The following is a 20,909-nucleotide window of genomic DNA, read 5'->3' as shown; positions in this document are numbered from 1 at the left end:
TAAGCTGTAGTGGATCAATAATTTCCTTATTTTGCTTCTGCCTTTTCTCTATAAAAGTCTCCAGCTGAGCTTCTGTCAGGGGAGTGCTCCTAACCACTTATAGTTTGGCACTGCCCCATTCTAACTGATTTTTCTCAAATAAACTCTTGAAATTTTTAATATGCCTCAGTTCATCTTTTAACAGGAGTTAGAGACTTGGGTATCTTTTATTGTCTTATCAGACCCACAGGTTTTAACTCCAAATGCAGTCACGATAGAGATGATCCAGAGGCAGAGGAAGGGAGTCCTACTACAGTGTAGTGCATGTTCTTAATAATGTACAGTGTCTGGGAGATTATCAAATGAAGTAAGATTATCAAATGGGTGAGGATTTGAGTCCAGGCTCTGCCATTTACCATTTCTGTTGGGTGGACCCTCGGTTTGGTCTACTTTACAGGATTATCAAGCGAAAAGAAATTAAACCATCGTGTATGCGCCAGCATTTCATAAACTGTTGAGGTTACCCACGTAAAATCTGCAAAGTAAACATTGCAGGAGCAGCCTGAATGCTGACACCATCTAAGCAGTGGCAATATTAAAACTACATTTACCACTCTGTATTTTGTTCTGACAAAATTATGAGAAAGATATGACATGCTGATCTATTAATCCAATATTTTATAGCCCTTATCATTAATTAAAAATTCTCTGCTTCCTTATATTCTTTTGCTCTCCTTAGAGACTTGTCTTTAGACATGTTAATATAAGCCTAGTCTTCTTTCCAAATTATTTCCTGTCTAGTTAAAAAAGTAAATATGGTAGAATAACATAAATTAGACAGCAATAAACAGAAATAATACATTATTTTATTTTATACTTTATATATATATGTGTGTGTATATATATATATATATATATATATTCAGCTCCCATATAATCAAAATCCTGATTATCAATGGTTTCAACAAAAATTAGTGTCACTAGAAGGTCAGTGAGTTTCTACCTAGTACGTGTACACAGATTCCCCATGGAAGACTCAGGGATACTGAAGTCAAGTCCCTGTTGAATACGGTTCAGAGGTGGGGCTCCCTTCTTCTGCCTTCTTTTAGCCCCCACTAGTAGAACAGAAGTTCTGTCTTGAAAGTAGCATGCTGGGAATACTGGAACAATAATTGCCCTTCCTCTGCTTGTAAAGAGGAGGTTTCATGCCAGGAGAGGCAAGTCAAGAGGTCCCCAGCCTGCTGACCCCCACCCACTGAGTGCTCAGCCTCTGGAGTGGGTGTGTCCGTCAGTTCCAAGCTTGTTGTCATTCCTACCCTCAGCTCCAGAGCCCTGGCTCAAACATTTTGCCTCTGGGGAGAAACAGGCCATAAAACAAAGGCATCCCAAAGGAACGAACTTCATTTGCAATAGAGTGCAGAAGTTAAGTCCAAAGGTGCTCTGAAGAACTGCAAAGGTTGTGGCGAAAGGATATTGGGAGGATATTCAAGATAGAGGCTAAATTGTAGACTAGCTGGTTTGTGGGAAAGAACCAGGAAATAGGACAGCTGGGAAGAGCTCTTCTGATCTCAGAACAAAAATCAAACAATGACCTCAGAAACGATTTCTTCAAAAGAGGCAGAGTTTGATTGGGTATCATTTCTTCTTTATTTTTCTTAAAGATTTTATTTATTTATTTGACAGAGATACAGCAAGAGAGGGAACACAAGCAGGGGGAGTGGGAGAGGGATAAGCAGGCTTCCCGCGGAGCAGGGAGCCCGACGCAGGGCTCAATTCCAGGACCCTGGCATCATGACCTGAGCTGAAGGCAGACGCTTAACAACTGAGCCACCCAGGCGCCCTTCATTTCTTCTTTAAATAAATGTTCAGTAGAATTCACTAGTGAAACCATCTGAGCCTGGTACTTTCTTTTTCTGGAAAGTTATTAATTATTGATTCACTTTCTTTAGTAGCCATAGGCCTAGTCGATTTTCAAATTTTCCCTGTGTACGTTTTGGTAGTTTTATGTCTTCCAAGAAATTGGCCTATTTCAGCTAAGTTACTGAATTTCTGGGCATATGTCTCTGAGCTGTGACCTTCACAAGTACATCTCTACAATGAGATCATTCTTGGATCTTCAGCATGGTATTCTTGAAAATAATACCTCTAAAAGTGTGGAGTTCCTGCCAAAATGCAACTCCCAAGAATTTCTCACTCTCACATTAGTCTACATTCAGCCTGTAACAATTCATCAAACATACCAGTTAAATCTTCATACCAGTTTATGGCTCCAGTGGCTTCTGTTCCTCATAAGGAGACCTTGGCTGTGATTATATTTATCTGTCCCTTCAGATTTCAGAGTGACGGTTTGCCCTGAAACTTCAACTTTCTGATGGGGTCTAAGAAAAGCTGCTGATTTTCAATTTTCAGATTTCTTTGCTATAAGAACAGAAATGGTGGATTCCAAACTCTTTGTATGTTAGATCTGAAACAGGAAGGAGTCAGCTTATTCTTTTTTATTGCTGAGTAGTATTCCATTGTATAAATATACCCCAATTTGTTTATTCATTCTCCTGTTGATAGATTTTGGGGTTGTTTTGACTTTTTGTCCATTAATCAAGCTGCTGTGGACATTCTTTTTAACTGGCTTTTGGTGGTCATAGTAATCATTAATTCCATAATTCCAGATTCAAACTGACCAATAGATCAGAATGATGCAGCTATACAGTAAATGAATCACCCACAGTATAAGTGACTTTGTAACTTACGCAGCACTGGCTGGCTAGACACTCTGTAGAAAGTAGACTTGAATAGAACATCTAACTTACTGCTGGTAGATGTCAGCCTGAGGAGGATCACTTCTTGTAGCACAAGCCATGAACTCAAGTCCACATAAAAGTATCTTTCTTTATTTTACTAGAACTCTATTTCTGTTGTGCCACCATTTGACTTGGTGATGGCATATGCAATCTTAGTCATTCCTAAGTAAACTCACCCAGTCAATAAAGATTTCATATCCTTACTGGTTCCTTCTTGCCCATTGCCTTCCTGGTTCTAAGCTCTGGGGTGTATATACTGCCATTCTCTTGGTGAGGAGGTGACCTCTTGTTACGGCCTGCACTGGTACATGCTGAGATGGACAATTTCCTAAAGATGCCTTTACATCATTTGGGCTCTGTCTTTTTGAAAATGTACAAACTGTTTTATTATACTTTGTCAACTGAAAATATTAATTGCATAAACTATAACAAGTTATTATCAAATATCTACAATTATTTTCTATTTAAAATTCAAATCGTAGTACACAGACTATCTGGAAAATCGTATCCTTTCTAACCTCAGGTAGAGCAAATCATCATCACGAATACCTGCAGCTGATGAGCTTTATAGTATTGCCATGTGCCTAACAAAATATTGAACGACCAATAAAATCATCTGGGATAGATTATTTCAAGGTTACTACAGAATGTGTTTTAATTCTTAATCTTAAGAATGTTAACATGTGGCAGATTCCACTTATCCTCACTATAGAGGAGAGTAATTCTCCTCTCTCACTATCATCCCTTATTAAGGGCTATTATCACTAAATATTAGTTGATTTTATAATAAGCTAATCTGCCTGCGCTCCACACACATACACACTAATTAAATTTGAGGGATTTTAAAATACTGCTTAAAGCCCAGCCTGGGAATTTTTATTGGATTCATCATGATATTAGCAAGGCATAAAGTGTGAGCACTTCATTACTGGGACCAGAAAAAACTTAGATTCAATGAAATGTCAGTTTAGAACTTGTCATTAGCCAGTCCATAGAACATGTAGGACATTGGGGTTCATCTGAATTTCCTTGATATAGTTTCTGATGGTCAAGTTTCGTAGATTTTTATCCTTACAAAAATTTAATTTATCATAAACTTAGGTAATGTGGTAGATAGAAAATGACCAGCTTTATGCAATGATTGGTACACTGTTCACTAGATATTAGGAAGTATGAACCTACATTTTATTGTTCTTAATTTCCTAAAATGGTGGAAGAGGTGAGAGATTGAACTCCATTAACTCTAACACTACTTATCAGTCAAAAAGGTTGTAGTTTCTACTTAAGTTTATCTCCATGGAAACAGAGGAGAGGGAATGCCTACATGTCTAGGGAAATGGCCAAAGACATAGGGCCACAAAGTACATGGCATGTTAGGGAGGCAGAAAGTCAAGCAATTTGACTACAGTAGAGGGTTTATGTTGGGATCAGTATAAAGTAAAGCCTGAAAGGTAGGTTGGGGGTGGATTATAAAGAGCCTTGAATAGTGGGATAAAGAGTTTGTATTTTATTCTACAGATAAGGGAGAGCACTTGTAAGGATTCAGGTCAAGGTGAGCACAGTAATGATTTCAAAAGGAATGATCTGGTGTTAACAATTAGGTGTGGATTAAGCAGGAGTGAGGCTGGAAGAAGAAAAGTCAATAGAGGGGATGTTTTCTAAAATAGGTGTGAGTTAATGATGGCTTGAGCAACGGTGATGTCAGTAAGATTCAGAGCGTACCAAAAGCAGTTGGAAAAAAGAATTGGGGAAACTGGCTGATATGGTATAATGAGCTAACGAGAAGAAAGACTCAAAGACAATTCCAATTTAATGTTGGGAGAATTATATTCCCACTTAGTTCAACATGGAAAGCATTTAGAGAAAATAGAAAATGTGAGTTCAGTTTTTAGAGAAGCATAAGTAGACATATGAGAAGAACTGTGTTGTGCAGTGGAATCTGGAGGTCTGGCTGAGAAAGCAGGGATGTATCCATTTTAATTTTAAATAAAACGTCACTGAAAAAAAATAGGCAGATAAAATAAAGTTTCCACTTGAACTTTACATTTGAAAACTGAAGGAACCTAGTCATTCATATTACTATCATGTTTTAAATTTATACTCAAACATATGGGTTAGGTTCTATATTTAATCATGTCTCTTGTGTGTGTATGCCTTGCTAGAATATTATAGGCAATGCCTTTTGATTTGGCAGAGATTAACTTAATAAACTAAATGTCTATTTTCAAAGGGTAATTTTTAGCATGTAAGTGAATGTTCCCATTTAATACCTCCAATAAAATGTGAGGTATTTGTTTTCCTGGCAAAAGAGATCTCTGGATATACTATGTCTGCCTAACGTCAAAGTGGTTCAAGGCAGTGAAAAAAATAATTCTAACTGTTCTATGGAACTTATTGGTTAAATTGCAATTCACGCAGTCATTTAATAATTTTTTGTAAGTAAAACCACAATATGATCTGTTTCCAAATCAACTAATGCTCATTATTTTGCATGTTAAAATGAAAGTAGTGAAGTCACATCATTAATCTAACCTCAGTTTGCTCATCTGTGAAGTGAAAAACTGAAATGATAGCAAAGTTCCCTTTTAGTTAGTACATTTTATTATATGTAAACACCAAGTCTCAGGACAACAAACAAAAAAATCTTATTATGGAACATGTCAGGTGTACTAAGAAATACACCAGGAAGAACAATTGCCAAGAAAATCTAAAATCATGGGAAGTTGTGACTGACATTGAGAGAAATTCATTTTATACCAAGCCTTTTTATCCAAGAGGCTTTAAAGAATTCTGTGGTTGCAGTAATCATAATCTTAAAAGGAAGGGAATAAAAACAAATATTCTAAACCCTATTTCAGTTGACATAGCACATCAGTGGTATAATCTAGCAGGTCAAAGTGTGGTCCACAGATCAGCAGCATAGGCATCACCTGGGATCTTGATAGAAATGCAGAATCTCAGACTCCATTCCAAACCTACTGAATCAGAATCCGTGTTTTAACAAGATCCCCAGGTGATTCCTATCCACATTAAAGTACGAGAAGCACTGATAGACAACCCTACTGGGTTTACACCCAGAGAGTAAGCAAATTCATACCATCCACCTATGGAGATCCCACCACTATCTTACTTGTCTACAGTTAATCAAATTTTATGATGTCACTTGCCCTAATGTCATGCACTTAGTAAAAGATATGTGACCCTGAAGAGATTCTCTGTGAAGGAAATAGCCTGAATTAGACTTCATATAAGAGTAGCATAGACCATTTACGGGAACTTGCTCCACTCTAGCCAAGGAGACCCCAGAGACATTTAGTTTAAAATCTGAATGGAGGTCCTTCATTATCTGTTGCTTAGCACTCACCAGGGCAAAAACAAAGTGAATCTGGAGAGCTGTACAGAAAATACACATGTTCTTACTCATTTTGCAATAAACGTTCCATTCTTTTACAGTTTTGCTGTAGAAATTGCTTTAAGTCATACGCATATGACTATTTCTTGCCTAAGCTTTATTGAGCTTTTGTAAAATACAGGCTTGCAACAATTCTTGGAAACTAGTAAGCTGAACTGACTGAAAGGGGTACTTGTTTTATTTGCCCCGCAGAAGAAAAGAGTGAGGCAAAAGATAAGTAAATGTATGGTGACTAACCTAACATAATAAAATTAAATTAAATTTAAAAAAAGGTAAGTAAATAAATACACATTTCTGAAGCATCTAGTATGTGCTAAGTACTACACTGGATATTTTATATAAAGAACCAGGGTCTCTAAAATGTTAAACTTGAGACCAGTTCCCTAATCATGTCAATCTGGTGTGACTGTCATCTGTCACAACTGTAAAAACTATAAAAACGCAGCTTTTGAAATAACTTACCAAAACTTATATGTCTAAAACTTTGCTTTATTATAAACTATTAATACTTCCAGGCCTTTCTCATCTCCCCAGTTATACATTATTAAGAAAATACCCTGTCATAGTAGAAATAAGATCATCTTGTTATTATAATATCGAAAGCGCCTATCTTAGATCTTAAACACACATAGAGACCTTATCTGATGATACTGTTTATCTGACTGTGCGTCTGGAAAAGTCTCTTGGGACTACAACTGAAAGCATTTTGTAACAGGTCTCAGTTAACGTATTACTGAACATGCAAGGACTGCTTGCATACCAAAACAATTCAGCTGGAGGTACCATAAGGTGCAAAAAAGCAGGTGGATATTGGAGGTGCTCAATACCTGTATAAAGGAATTACACAAGAGACTACCTTTTTTACAGCTTAGCCTAAAAGAATGCTTCAGGAGGCACCACACAGGGTAGACAAAATTCTCACAGAAAGTCGGCGACTTTCTGACCCAAAGAAACAGACGACCAACTTCAAGGAAACCACACCGTCTGGAAAGTAAGGGATTAAGCCCCAGAAAGGAGGGAGACAGAGAAAAAGACCCCCAAATCTGTAGTCAAACTGTGTTCAACTATGCAGCAGAACCCTAAATTACACCTGTGTGAAGCAGACCACAGAAGTCAGCTAAGGTGGCAGAACTAAACGGACATCTGAGCTGCTGCAAAAGAGACAAAGTTTACAGTCTGAGTCCCAAGTTTATTGCCAATTCAAACAAATGAAAAAAAAAATCAACACTCTCTGGAAGGATTTAAAAGAAAATATGTTCTTCACAAACTCACATTCACAGTGTCCAGATACACTCTAGAATTCTTTCAAATTCAGAGGACAAAGAATATAGTGATTTATTTTCAAGAGAAAAGACATGGACACCAACCCCAAAATGACGTAGGCATTGGGATTAGCAGATAAGAATTTTGAAGCAGCTATTCTAACCATGCTCAATGACATAAGGAAAAGATTCTCACAGTGAACAAAAGGTAGGAAATCTCAGCAAAGTAAGAAACAAAAAGAACTGAAGTTAAATTCTCAAACTTAAAAAAATACAATATGCGAAATAAAAACTCACAGGATGGGTTTAACAGCAGAATGGAGACGGCGCGGGAATGAGAAAGTAAACTGAAATGTACATGAATATAAATGATCCAATCTGAGGAAGAGGTTACAAAAGTAACAAAGTCTCAGGGTCCTGTGGGACAATATCAAAAGGTGTACCGTGGCATGTAATTAAAGTTAAGAAGGAGAAGAGTAAGAGAATGGGGCAGAAATAATATGAATACATCATAGTTGACTATTTCCAAAATTTGGTAAAATATGTATACTTACAGTTTCCAGATTCTCAGAAAACCAAAAACAGGAAAGACATGAAGAAAAACACCCATCAGTGCATCCTAGACAAACTGTTGAAAACCAAAGATTCAGAGAAAATCTTGAAGGCAACCAGAAACTCAGAGATAAGAAGTATGTGTTGTCATTTTAAGCCACTAAATGTGGGGGCAATTTGCCATGCAGCAATAGATAACTAACACAACTACTACAGCTGGAAGTATCAATACCCCCTCTCTCAAGAATTGACAGAGCAAATGGGTAGAAAATCAGGATATAGAAGACTCAAAATATTATCAACGTTTGCCCTAAATGTAATTTAGAGACCACATTGGTCAATAACAGAAGAAAATGAATTATTTTCAAGTGAACACAGATGATTTATTAGGGCAGATCATATTCTGGACCATAAAATAAACCTCAATAAATTTAACAGGATTGAAATCATTCTAAGTATATTTTTGGTCCACAATGGGATTAAATGAGAAATCGACAATAGAACAATGTCTAGAAACACCCATTACAGACACTAAAATCACACTTCTAAATAAAATGGATCAAAAAAAGACAAGACTGGGAATATTAAGGAAAAAAATTAACTGACTATAAATGAAAAGCTGGACATCAAACTACGTGAAATGCCACTAAAGAAGTGCTTAGAGAGACTATTAACACATTAAACTCTAATATAAGGAAAGAAGAAGGGTCTCAAATCAATAATCTAAGTTTCCATCATAAGAAACTAGAAGAGTAAATTAAACCTCGAATGAGCACCAGGAAGGAATAAAAAGCAAAATCAATAAAAAAAGAAAAAAAAAAAAAAAGAGACACTGAATAAAACCAAAAGCTGATTTTTTGAATGGGTAAATAAAATGGATAACCTCTATAAGATGTACCAAGTATTTACCAAAGAGAAATGAAAATATAGATCCCCAAAATAAAGCCAATCAGGCATATTTACTCAAGAGATAAAAATATAGACCCTTGAAAATGCAAAAATATATTCATAGCAGCTTTATTCATAAGTATCAAACACTGTAAACAACTCGGATGTCTATCAACAGGGGAATGGATAAACAAATGGTGATATATTTACCCAATGGACTAGAACTCTGCCATAAAAGAACCCACTCTTGATAGACACAATGACACCGGTTCTAATGAATCTCACGGACACAATGCTGAGCTAAAAGAGAAACACAAAACCAAACACAAAAACATATATACTCTGTGATTCCATTTATATGAAGTTCTAGAACAGACAAATTGAAAATATAGTGATAGATATCAAAAGAATGATTGTCTCTGGGTGGAAGAGGCAGGAGAGTATTTACTAGAATGGGGCAAGGGGTGCCCTGTGTCTGGATCCACATAAATCATCAGACTGTTGATTGAGAGAGAGAGAGACTAATGATAGAGAGAAAGGACTGAAAGAGAATATGAAAGGACAAAAAACAAAAACAAAAAAAGAAAGAAAGAAAAAAGCTGGCCAGGATCTTGGAGGAAGAAATTAATCTGGACCACACAGAGAAGCATAGAAGACTTGAAAAGCAAGACCGATTTGGAAAACTTGGAAGCAAACACTAAGGTGAGAAGGAGCAGTCTCCAGAGAATGGACAAGGAGCCTCCAGGGATGAACAGTTTTTAAGTTATTTACTCTGTGTCTGAACACTTGACCTTGTAATTGTTTGTGTGTGTGTGTGTGTGTGTGTGTGTGTGTGTGTGTGTAATGTCTATTTTATAAATAGTCACACTGACTTTAAGTACGTATGTATGCAATGAGAGCCGAGTTAAGATTTGTAAAGTCCCTAGACACAGAAAATATTATGGTATTCTGCCTTATTTACCCCTATTACATAATTCTAAATTAAAATTGCATAACCATGGACTGAAATATTTATGGATGAATATATATGATATCTAGAATGTGCTTCAAAATAATCTGGGTGGGGAGATGAATGGGTATGTGGAAGAGTTTGGTTATGGGTTAACAGTTAACTACAGCTGGGTAATGGGTACTATGATGTTATGTTTGAAAGACAGTTAAAGAAAACTGTAGTAACCATAAAATAAGAATGCTAAAGCCAGCAGAGTTTTTATTTATTTTTCATGATAACTACTTTGAAGCTTGAAAAAAATTTTTCAACTCTTCTAGTGCCCATGTTGCTGACATTAAAAGCCCACACATAGTTTGCCTTCTGGGGATCCTGTGCTGGCTGGACTGAGGATTGCTGCTCCTGATTGTTTTGTCTCTGGATGGTTTCCCAGGTGAAAGGGGCCTCAGGGGCAGAGCAAATAAGAGCTAAGAGAAGAAGCTGATCCTGTCACTGCCTGGTAAGAAGCATCCCCACTGACCTGAGGAAGGACCAGCAGTGTTTTCAATATCTGATGTAGCAATAGGGCACGGGCTAGTGTATTTAGTTTTTCTATTCAGGATGTGAAGAAATTATAATTGAGGTTTTTTTTATTTTAGAAATAAAACCGAGGTAGTAAATTTGAACTTCCTAAAAACTATTGATTGTCGGTTGTAGCTCTCTGATCTAATCTATCATTAAATGTGTTTAATATACTAGGCAATTAATATTTCTAGTGTTGAAGTATTTGTTTTCTTTGAACAAATATAAGCCATTCTGCAGCATGATGAACATTAATTTTAAAAAATTAATTTGCTTTAATTTTTAGATTATCAAAAATTTACAACACTGAAAAAAATAGCAAAGAAAGAAAATCTTTTATACTTAAATACCTCCATATTCATTTCTTATAGTTTCTTAGAGTAAGAAATAAAATTATATTACCCTAAATAAATGATACTACAGTAATCCTATCTGATTAAGGTAGAAACTTAAGATATCATAGGTAGTAATTACTCTTTGCAACTAAACAACAAACTGATTTTGATCTAATTGTTATTTATTTATTTATAAATATAGGAGAAAGACTCCTATTATCAAACTTTGAATAATTATTATTAAAAATTAATGCTGTACTAGGAACATAAAGATTAGAAATGAATGAAGATTAATAATAAATAGAGAAGACATTACTCTTTCATATTTGGAGCAACAACTTGTCAAAACAGTAACGTATTTTCAGTTAATCAACAAAGCAATCAGCAAGTATTTTCTGAATAACTACAAGATGCTGTGAAATGTACAAGAGATGCATATGATAAGGAGTTCACAATCCTGATGAAGGAATAGGCAATCCTAATGTCTAATATACTTGAAATGACTAGCTAACAACACAACACATTATGTGAATAGGTTTCAAGATAGTGTTTCCAAGACTAAGTCTTTCAGAAGAGTTCAAGAAGGATGGGTAACACTGAGCCAGAGAATGCACTTTGATGATAGTAACAAAAGGACAGAGAGCATGTGGAAGAGAATACTTATGCACTGCATACAATCCTGAAAGTATTCACTTGTGTAAAATAAGGAAGTTGTTTCTATTTTCTTTGAAATCAAAAACACATATTAAAATATCCACTTTTTCCTTTAATGTAACTACAAAATATGTTTTTTTAACCATTTTATTTATTTATTTGAGAGACAGAGAGAGAAGGAGCAGGGGGAGGGGCAGAGGGAGAAGGAGAAGCAGACTCCCTGAGAAGCAGACTCTCTGCTGAGCAGGGAGCCTGATGTGGGGCTCAATCCCAGAATTCCAGGATCATGACCTGAGCCAAAGGCAGATGCCTAACCAACTGAGCTACCCAGGCGCCTGCAAAATATGTTTTAAATGCTGTCTCTTCTTCTAAATATTTATGACACAGATATAGACAAGTGGAGTTAAAGAAGAAATTTGATATTTGAAGAAATATCATAACAAAGAGAAATACACTGCACTAGTATTGATTATAAGATTTAAATGAGTGTCTTTACATGTATATAATTGTCACCTTGTAATTTTTTTTGGTTTGTTTTAAACATACAAAGAAAAAGTTGTATGTATCCCAATAGTGGAAGCAAGCCACAGAGTAGCGACTACAGCTTGTTTATATAAAATGTACAAAAAAAAAATGCTCTGTCAAAGGTATTTACAAGGCTATAAGAATTATTTCTACATGCTGCATAATGCCAGAAATAAAATAGAATTTTCCTCACCATGATCCTCGTCTTATTTTCCAAACACCTCCTATATGAAATAAACATGCTTGGATTCTCTAGAGAGGGGAAAAAAAGGATGTTTTTTAACATGGCCCTTGTCCTTGAGAATCTTAGAATGCTTTATGAGATATGTGCAAATAAAAAAAGGACAATTTCAAAATCAGGAAATTTTCATGTATGTGCACTGGACAGCACAGACAATGCTGATGATAGATCAGGAACTGGGTACAAAATAAGGCTCTTGGTTATGATAAAACATGCAAAATGCCCTCCATTCCTGTTCCTTTCAGTCTAGCTGATTGACATAAAAAAGAGGAAAGTAAGACCAATATGTAAATGGAAAAGCATCAAAACCACGTAGGATGTTCAAACTGATCTGGTGATGCAGTTCAGGGACAAAGAAGGAGAAAGAACAAGAGAATCAGCCATGGTATTTGTGACACAAATAAAAGATAAGCATCTTAATTAACAAAGAAAATTTGCATATTAGTGGTATATATTTTCACCTCCTAGGAATGCACTTTGAACTATCTCAAAATGTATCCCCTAAAAGGTAAAATACCCTTATTTCCAATAATAAATCTTAATTATGGATCCACCCAAATAGTTGTTATACATTTTTAAGGATTACAGTTAGGTTAATTTACTTCCATCTCCCAACCCCTTTTTTCATTTAGTTTTTCATAAAAGACAAGGCTTTGCAGCCTCAAATAAATTATATGGTATTTACTGTAGGGATTAACTTTTAAATTAAAACGCGTGCTTGGTAACATGATTCCTGGCGGTCTACAGATTTGGGCTGTGTCGAAATGATATATGTAAAGAATCATTTTAGTGGGAAACAATTAAGTTAAGCAAACTGATTTCACATAAAATTGTTTTGACTAAGCTTTTCACTCTGTAACTGGTTTCTTTGGTATTATTAAAGGCATTAGGTTTTATTTAGAAATCACCCAGGAAAAAATTGACATTTCCCTAAGATAATGTGGATAGCTATTCATATAAGTCATCTTCAATAAACAGCATTTTTTTGTCCTAAATTATCTGGATTGATCATCTACATTGACTAAATTTATTTGTTATTGATGTTCTGACTTATTTAAGATTACTCTTGGTTACATGTATCAAGATATTTTGTATTCTTGGGCAAAACAAAAACAAAAAAATTCAGCTTCAAAGCCGTTAAAAATAGTGTAAAAACACTTGTGGCAGCAAAATGAGTAGATTAGAAGCACCTTCTGAAAGCTATGCTCTCCAGCTAGCTTTTTCCCACCGTCTCCACTGGGACAGTACACTTAAGTTCCATCTAAAACATTTGTGTTTTGTTTATGATCCATTGAGAAAAGAAATTCCCCCAGGGGGTAGAGGGCGCACTGGTGTGGTGCCATTGAGAGACGTGAACCACCATAATATGTGTCTAATGAATTGCCATTACAAAGGGGAATCAGAGCTATTTCAAATGGCAACAGATTTGTTCATTCTAACAGGAGGAAACAAAATACACTTGACCACTTACACCTGTTCTTTAGGCTGTGCTCTCCCCTTCAGTCTGAAGAGCACATGGAGACTGCAAACAGCATTTCTCCTGAGGATGTTAGATCAAGAGAGGAGGCCCTGTGGCTGAGCATCATTGTAGAGACTGCCAGAAGCCGCTGAGTGACGGGCACTGCCCCGTGTGCAGGAGGCTTCAGGTTAGCTAAGGGGCTGAAGGGGCAGGGAGCACAGGCAGGATGAAATGAAGAAGACCTCTGCTTTCCCGGATTTGCAATTACTCCCTAACAGCTGACAGGACCATGCCTCAATGCAGGATTTCTTCTCAGGCAGATGGATACTAACTTTAACTATATAAATATGCATCTTGAAGTGACGCATAAGGAGACTGAATGAACATCCTTGGAGTGTATTAATATACATACTTACACCCCCTCAATTTTCATGAATGCTTAGGACACAATATACATGTTTCAGTGGAGGTCAGAAGATGATGTTCTGTTTGAGGCTGGTGAGCTCCAAAATGGGAGTATCTTGAAGAATCAGAGAATAGCAAAGGCTTGTGACTATCTTTGTGAACCAGAGAGAAGGCAGGGCTTCCAAGGCAAGAGGGAAGACATTGAAAAAAGATGGACAGGAACGAAATTCGCTTACTTCATAATTCTGCCCAGGGTACACCTTTGCCTCAAAATTTGGTAGCTCTCACACCAAAAAACCAAAAAACAAAGAACAAAAAAACCCTAACCATCAATTGTCATGGCTTACTTGATCCATCTTGTTGACCTGCATTGTACTGCTAATGTACTTTTCATTTTTGAAAGCTAATCAGTTTCTTAGAGGGAGCATAATTTATGGATATTCTGTGTTCTTCAAGCCCCCATCTCACCCTACAGTCTACATCCATATCAGTCCACACCCAGGGGTATAAGACTTTCTAATTGGTAAAACCTCAGTGTCTTTACTTCAATTATTTTAAATCCATCTTCCTTTATACTCTTGTCATTCAAGTCCTTTAAACACTCCAAAATTATTAATTCCTCATGCCCCCAAACTATTACCAGCTAATCATTCTGACTTGACCTATAACACATGCACACTCTATATATTACCATGTCTATAAAACACACACACACATATAGTTTCACCATAACATTGTGAACACTGTGATTTTACCTATGGCCATTCTCATTTTAACTACAATCTATTTTAAAAATCAAGACATCATAAGGGCAAAATAATAACTATCAGGTATTTGTTTCCCTTGGTCGGAAGCCTAAATTAGTGTGAAGCACAAATCCATGCACACAGCCATATTAAAAATATTTTTTCCCTAAATGAAGGTTCTCTGGCACAAACTGCTAGTGATTGTTGAGCCACTGAAGTTGTAATGCATTTCTGAAACACATGTTATAATCATCAAACCTAAATATATCTCTAATTAAAACAAATCCTTCCATGAGTATGAAGATCAAAAGGAAAGTGCTCTTGATATATTGCTGTTCAATTTAGGCCTCCACCTCTTGTGCAGAAATCTCCCAGAGATACTGCAAATCCATTAGAGTCTGTTACATACTAAAGCTTCTAGTTTAACTCCAATCGCCTGTGTAAAATCCTGGATTATAAATCACTGCGGCGATCTATGCCCAGGAACCGTCTAGTTGTATTGTTTATGGGAACGATTGGAGGAGGGTATACTGAGCAACATCTTAAGGGTTGACTGATCAGAAAATAGAAATGATATTTCCAAAACAATGAGTGAAAATTCTCAGCACTTTCCATTCGATAGGCAGAAAATGAGGGGGAATCATTATATTCCTTTAAAATAAAGCCTACAAAGGAGCCTCCCTCGAATTATTGTTTTGCTCAAACTGTATGAAAAGCTTTTTGAAAAATCTGAACTACTTTAAAAATATGAGATATTGTTACTACTATCATTGTGCTTTAAATATTGTAAGTGTAACTCTTCATCGCCCACTTTAATATACCTGTGCCTTTGGTTTTCCATTCAGCTCCCTGAATTTCAGTGTTAGTTTCTTCTTAAAAATGTTACATATACTATGCTATTTGATCCCATTGTCATTTTTTTTTATTACATTATATTGATCAGTCTGTTTATTTCTTCTAGTGGATCCAATCCCTGAATCCACTTTTTAAAAAATCCACTTTAAAAATCCACTCAATTTTTAAAATTGAGAACACTCAGGGCAGCCTCTATAAGACTGACACCTGGTGTCTCTGCCATTAAATTCCTATAAGTTTATCAAAAGATAACGTCTGGTAACAATAAGAAGGTCTATCGTTTCCTAAATTTGATATCCATGTAACAAAATTTGGAAAATTTTAGCATTCACTTGAAAGTTGATCCTCTTTTTCTTGTTTGTTTGTTTTTCTCTTCTTCTCTCCTTCTTCTTGTAATGCTTAATTCCCTTATTCTCCCCTCCCTACCCACCTTCACTGCTTAGTCTTCTGCCTTCTTGTCCCATTCTCCCTCTCACAACATTTCTCTTGGGAGTATTAGAAGGCTGGTTAGCTGTTACATTTTCTTATATAGACCTAAACAAAAGCTACCCAAGAGTGTCCTCTGTGAGAACTTTCACAGTATTAAAAAAAAAAAAATCCCCATTTAGTGTTTATGTTGGGTGCACATGTAGAAGCATATTACCTTGGCCATTTAGATACTGTGGGGGTCAAAGGCAGACTGAAATATGGGGCCCAGAGACAAAGGAAATCATTTAAACATGGAATGGAAATTAAGTAGCAAAAAGAAAAGGAATGTCTCTTGTACTTTCTTTGTGGTAATTCACCAAATAACACCAAAAATAATAAAGTGTTTCATCTGTAAATCATTCAGTATATATATCTGGTCTGAACAGCTAGATGTAAACTAATGGAGGGCAGGTTCCATGTCTTGAACTTCTCTATATCCTTGAAAACACAGCACAGCTCTTCACATACATCAGGCACTTAAAGAGTTTGAGTGAAGTATATACAAATCACTGTGAAACTGTGATTACCCCTTGAAAATTGACTATAATTGCTTCATACTATCTAAAGGGTTTAAACAATGCAAATGAAAAGGAATTCACACACAGATACACAGACATATAACAAATAAACATACCCCTCAAAAGAAAGAAAATTATATGAAACCATGAAACTGAAGATAAATACAAACACACAAGAGAAAAAATTATATAAAAAACATATCCATGTAGAAAAATCAATTAATTTGCAATAGAGTTGGTAACTTAAAAATAATCAAGACTATCTTGATTATTTTCAGTAATCTAAGTTTCCAGGAATTGGTGAACCTGTGAGTAGCTGTGCAATTAATATTTATAGTGAGATATTGACTTACATGTACTTGGATAAGTCACGTTATCTGATTTATGCTTCATGCTTCTGTATCTGAGGTGACAATACTATTTGCCTTCTCATCCACCTCCTCTGCAAAGATGCTCTGCAAATAAATGAGGTAATGTTTGGGAAATGTTTGCAGCTTGGGAAGGAAACCCACTGCATACATCTCAGGTGTTATCAATTCCATATTCAAGCCTGGCATATTATTTTTATTTTAAATTGAAATTGTACTGTTTGAGTTCTCGGGTTCTGACCAAAATCTGGGTCAACATAAGAGGATGATTATTTTTAATTTTAATTCTGAGGCTCTGTTCGGATCCCTTGCACGTGTGAGAGAAAACTGTAGCAAATAAACAAAGCACATAAATCGAGCTTTGAAAGAGAAAAATCTCTATCCAGAATGATTTTTTTTTTCAATGAAGAGCATGAACACTGTATTTCCCCGGAGGAATATTTCGGTCCAGGAAGGAGGATAGTGCATGCAGTGTGAGGGTGTGTATGCGTGTGTGTGCGTGTGTGTGTGTGTGTGTGTGTGTGCTGTGCGTGCGCGCCCGCGGAGAGAGGGGCGGGGGAGGCGGATGAGGAGGATGAGATCATAGTTTCAGGATCCTCAGGAAACCCTGGTACTGGCAGCAGCCAGCCTCTGCTGTGCCCACATGACCCACAACTCTGGCAGCGGACCCGGCACTTCCAACATTATTAAATAATAAGAAAGCGGCTCCTACTCCATGCCCAAACCTCCCTACAGACCAATGGACACCTTCTAAGAGTTTGGCGAGTCGGTGACTGAGACGCCCGTCCATTCCAAGGTGTGTGCAAGGCGTTTTCCTCCTTGACAGCTCCGGGATGGGGGAGGGCGCGGGAGCGGAGGGGGTCTGGGCGCCGGGCGGGGAGTGGGCGCCGGCCGGGCCGCCGCGCGGTGCCCCCGGCCGCCCGGTGCCGCGGAGCGAGCGGCGAGGCGGGAGATGCACATGACGCGCAGCCCGAGCTGCGCAGGGACCGCAGCCGCCCACGGCGCCGGGGCGCGGGCACAGGCGTCTCCGCTGCCCGAGGAAGGGCAGGCGCCGCGCACCGGCAAAGTCAAGAGTGGAAGCGGGCGGCGAGCGCGGGCTGGGGAAGGGAATCGCCCCAACGCCCACTCGCGGGGTTCCCACCTGTGCGCGGGCGCCGGCCGCCGCGAGCGCCAAGCATGTGCCGGGCGCCGCAGCCAGGACTGCGGCGCGGCGCCTCCCCCGGCGGCGGGCGGCGCCTCGGGCCCGCGGGGCGGCGGTAGCGGCTGCTGCAGGATGGCCGGCCCGGGGGCGCGGGGCCGCGCAGGTAAATCTCGGCCTCCCGCGGAGGCCCGGCCGTGCCGCAGCCCCCGCTGTCGCCGCCGCGCCGCTCCCGGGCTCGGCGATGGCAGCCGGCTCCGTCGCGGCGCGGGTCGAGTTGTTTTTGTTGTCAGTGCTGCGCTCGCGGTCGTCGTCGCGGACTGAGCCGTTGAGAGGTGGCGTGGCCACCTCCATTAGGGATGGCACTCACGTTGGGGAGCGGTCTGGGGGGTATTGACCGGGAAGGCGGCGATGGGTCCCTTCCAGCCGGCGGCGTCTGCGCGTGTTGCAATGCACTGCGGTGCCCGGGCGGATTCTGAGTGGGAGTGGGCGCGCGGCGCCGGGGGCGGCGGGCGGCGGATCTGGGCGCGGGGGGCGGTGAGTGGCCTCAGCTTTTATAGCCTGTTGCCCATTTTGGAGTTTTCCGCTGGACAGAGCGCGGACGGGAGGTTCGTTCTGGTGCCTGGAGTGGGAGAAGGAGAGGTGTCTGTCAAAAGACCAAAGCCAAGGAGAGAGGAGGGGTGGCCCGACGGCGGTGCTGGGCTCAATGGTACCATTCCTGGGACTCGGTAGTAAAACTTTCCTCTTTGGCAGGCTTGGGGTACGGCTTTGAGAAGATCAGCGTGGAACTTGGGGGAGAAATACTGGATGTACACTTGTAGAGAAGCTTACCCCTTAGGTTCATTCTTGCTCTAAAAAAAAAATGGTCTTTTGAGTTAATGTTTACGTTCAGGTTTTCCTGTTTTCTATTAGGATCACTTGGTATTAATGTGTTTGTGTTTCCTTTTGAACATAACAGTAACCCGTATTGTTGAAGTATGCATAGTTACCTTTCTTTTACAAGTATATATATATACTTATTTTGCTTATTCCAAAGGTAGAAACTTTAGGAAAAACAGCTCTCCATATGTTCCAGGCACAGTTCTGTGAGCTTTCACTCACTCAATTCTTACCGCAACATGAGGGGTAGTTAATAATATTGTCCACCTTTTACAGGTGGGGAAATCCAGACGCAGAGAGCTGAAATAACCCAAAGTCGTACAGTTATTAAATGTTAGAGCCTAGTTGGTCTCTCAGTGCACTCTTAAGCAACTCATATGTTTATCTCTATGGCACCCCATTGTGCCTAAAGTCTTCTATGTTTCATATATTGATCACATTTCTCTACCAAGATGAACATCTTAACTATGTGCTACGGTTGGACACAATTAAGGTTTTCTAATTTTTAATACTATATTATAGTAAATATCCTTTGAGTACTTTTGTCACAATTAACCAAGTTTCCTACAACAATTATAAACTAAAGTAGTATTTATCAGCAAAGATTTTCAGCAGTGAAGATTATCAGCCAAGTGAATTATCACAAAGCAGGTGGCTGAATTGATCTATAGTTTGCACTTAATTTTAAACTTCCTAAGGTATTAGTCTGGTCTTTGCTCAAAACATGGCCATCATTTTCCTCGGAACACCAGAATCTTTGAGCAAGTTTAATCATCTTTAATCCAGTCATTCTGACTAGAGGTTAAGCAGTTTTAAAAGAAGAATTTTGCAATTCTCTTTAAACTGTCAGTGATTAAAAGTGGGTTATATTTTGAGGGTGTTCGTGTATGTCTTACGTTTTAGCCAGTTGTACGTGCTTTATACAAAGTTGTGTAGCAATGAAGACTGAAATCAAAATTTCTCATTAGTTCTAAGTTGAAATACTTTTAAAATCTCCACTTGCTTTAAATGAACCACGATATGAAGAAAGGTCTCAGTGGGGTGAACTCCCAACTGCACAAATTTAGAGAATTACTCATTTGAGCTTATCATGAACTCTCGTAATATTCATTTTATTGGATGGATGTCTCTCTTAAGTCTTCATCTGTTATTTCTTCAAGTAAATTTAATTGCTCCTTCACATAACCAGTTTCAAATTATTTTGACATTCACCGATTTCCTTAATTCTTGTCTCTCAGTTTAATTAAATTCAATATACATATTTCAAACCCACAATTATTCAACATTATAAGTGAAAAGACTAGAATCCAACTGAACTACATGGACACATGTTCTTTGGATATGAAAAAAAAATTATCCTGTTCAGTGGTTAACCTCCTCCATGCCCCAAATTATGGCTTCAACTTTATTTTGGGATACCACAGCAGTGCTGTGGTCAAAATAGTTACATGCTATCACACACAGTGTTTTTGTTACTGAAATTGAATTTGCTTTTTCCAAGTCTGTATGAAATGTTAATTGTTTATTCTCTCATACATAGATATGTCCTTTCTTACCTAACTCAGGACTGTTCCAGTTTTCTAGCTTCTGTTACTTATTTTAGAGAAAGCATTCCCTTGCTACTTTTACCTCACCTGGTAGATATGACATGACTTTTTCTTTCAAGTCCCACACTTCTAGTTTTGGGAGAATTATAATGTCTCTGCATCCTGAGAGCCCCTCTGTTTCAGGTGCTGGATGGGGAACTAGGGATCAATAATGAGCAGAAAGATGAGTGAGCCCTGCCAACACAGGGGGTCAGATTTTAATAAAACAATTATACAAATAAGCATTTATTTGCAAATTGAGGTAGTTTCTCTGAAAGAAAGAATTCTATAAAAATGTGTAATAAAGGATTCTGCACTAGACGTAGAGGTC

At 38.2% G+C, this 20,909-nt stretch overlaps 1 protein-coding gene and 1 long non-coding RNA gene across 15 annotated transcripts in view; one reads left to right on the top strand and one right to left on the bottom strand.

Moving 5' to 3' along the window:
* Positions 1 to 18,622, bottom strand: part of LOC118537589 (uncharacterized) — a 50,298-nt gene extending 31,676 nt beyond the window's left edge. Inside the window, exons 1-2 of one of the 2 annotated variants that reach the window (XR_004918202.2) lie at positions 18,512 to 18,622; positions 16,961 to 17,062 (exon numbers count right to left, since the gene is read on the bottom strand). This is a non-coding gene — a long non-coding RNA (uncharacterized LOC118537589). Of the gene's footprint in view, positions 1 to 16,960; positions 17,063 to 18,116; positions 18,250 to 18,511 lie in introns of those variants that run through there. The other variant, XR_013443338.1, reaches the window with a different exon arrangement.
* The window catches only part of DTNA (dystrobrevin alpha), a 340,154-nt gene continuing 336,803 nt past the window's right edge, over positions 17,559 to 20,909 (top strand). For 8 of the 13 annotated variants that reach the window (XM_078060439.1, XM_078060446.1, XM_078060445.1 and 5 more), the window contains exon 1: positions 17,559 to 17,771. The gene's annotated coding sequence lies outside the window, so the exon portion shown is untranslated. Of the gene's footprint in view, positions 17,772 to 18,132; positions 18,280 to 20,909 lie in introns of those variants that run through there. The other 5 variants (XM_078060448.1, XM_078060450.1, XM_078060451.1 and 2 more) reach the window with 4 other exon arrangements.

This window comes from Halichoerus grypus, chromosome 13 (genome assembly GCF_964656455.1).
Source record: "Halichoerus grypus chromosome 13, mHalGry1.hap1.1, whole genome shotgun sequence".
Taxonomy (NCBI): domain Eukaryota; kingdom Metazoa; phylum Chordata; class Mammalia; order Carnivora; family Phocidae; genus Halichoerus; species Halichoerus grypus.
The sequence above is the reverse complement of the archived record's forward strand: the minus strand, read 5'-3'. Positions and strand labels throughout refer to the sequence as shown.